This window comes from Mandrillus leucophaeus, unplaced genomic scaffold (assembly GCF_000951045.1).
Source record: "Mandrillus leucophaeus isolate KB7577 unplaced genomic scaffold, Mleu.le_1.0 Scaffold1, whole genome shotgun sequence".
NCBI lineage: Eukaryota > Metazoa > Chordata > Mammalia > Primates > Cercopithecidae > Mandrillus > Mandrillus leucophaeus.
The window spans coordinates 3,016,536-3,018,443 of NW_012098097.1; positions in this window are offsets into that span (position 1 = coordinate 3,016,536).

Sequence of the window (1,908 nt, forward strand, 5' to 3'; positions counted from 1 at the left end):
ACAACAAAAGGTTAGTCAACTTAAAAACAGATCAACACAAGATATACATTCTAAAAAAACAGAGAGAAAAAGATTGAAAGAAAATTAGCAGAACTTATTCCTTTTGTCTAACTGAAACTGGTGAATATAGTTAGTAACAATGTAACATATTAAAAAATTGCTGAGTAGATTTTTAAGGTTCTCACCACAAAAAAAAATGAATATGTTTGGTGCTGCATATGTTAATTAGCTTGGTTTAATTATTCCACTGTGTGTGTGTGTCAAAAGATCACAGTGTGCCACATAAATATATACAATTATTATTTGTTACAATTATTTAAATAAAATATACATAACTTTAAAAAGCAATTAAAAAGAAAAATAAATAAAATTAATGGAGCCTCAGTGACCTATGCAAAAATGTGAAGTGGTCAACACACAGGCAACTGTGTGTTAGGAAGGAGAAAAAGAAGGGGCAGAAAGCATTTTTTTGAAGAAATTTCCTACTCTTGTAAAAGCAAAAAAAAAAAAAAAAAAAATCACCTTTCATATCCAAGGAGCTCAATAAATGCCAATAAGAATAAAAAAAAAAAAACCTATATCTAGGCATATCAAAATCATGCTGCTGTCATAAAAAGCTAAGATGAAACATTTTATAATGTGCCAAAGGCAAAAACAAAACAAAACAGATGACAATTCGGGGAACGATTATATAAAAACAGTTGACTTCTTATCAGTAGTAATGGATGCTAGAAAACAATCAAACACCAAATGTGAAGTAACAGAAGAAAAACAGCAGCTGACCTGGACTTCTGTACTCAGTGAAAATATCCTTCACAAATGATGGAGATGCGAAGGCAATGCCAGTCACACAAAAACTGAGAGAATGGTCATCAACATTATGAGGATGCTGGAAAAAGTTCTTCAGGCTGAAGGAAAGTATTACTTGATGGAAATAGTTTCCAGGAAAATAAACTGTCCTCAAAAACATAGAATCTAGTACAGCATTGTTCATCAAACAATGACCCTTGGGGCTCAGTCCAGCTCACCGACTGCATTGTAAAGTTTTATTGGAACACAGCCACGTCTATACATTTATATATTATCTATGACTACTATGGTCCTACGATTGCAAATTGAGTTTCAACAGAGATCATATTTCACCCTTTACAGAAGGAAAAATTGCTAAGTCTTATTGTAGGAGATAAAAAAGCAGACATGATAAAACATAACAAGACTAATGTATAATTGTGTGTAGCACAAATGTGTGCATTGAGAAAATTCAGATATCTCTTTAAACAACAAAAAAAAGAGCTACTTGGAAATTTTCACTGGTTGGATGAGAGATTAGGAAAGTGAAAATTTATGAATGTTGACTAAATAGCCACTGCCTAGAGCCTTTCATTCACCAGAACAGAATAATGGAGAATGATTCTTTGATACTATCCAGTGTTAGATTCAAGAAGTGGCATTAAAAGTACAATTCTATTGATTGTATCAGATTTTCACATTTACTGCAAGGAACACTAAATTTTGAATTAGGTACCCCATTTTTATGCAAAATAAGTAAATACATAAAGGATTTATGGATGGTTTATCCTGGGCTCAACTTTTATAAGTCTTACTTCTGTAAGGTATAAATTTCTAAAAATCCTTTCACGGATTGGCGATTTGTTGCCAGATTTGTCTGGCTATTAGATTGTAACAGTGCAGGTGGGAATTTAGGGAAATAAACAGTCCTCATAAGGACCTGTTGATTAATTTGAGCTCAGCCTTTCCATCCCTAATATTCTCTTTCCTTTCTCTCTCTGCACATCTGTGACACTGGAGTTTGGCCCAGAGGAAGAACACACAGTGGAGATAAAGAGATGTGTGCCAAGAAAGCCGAATATTCAGATCAGATGGGATGCAGATGAACATCTGTGTTGA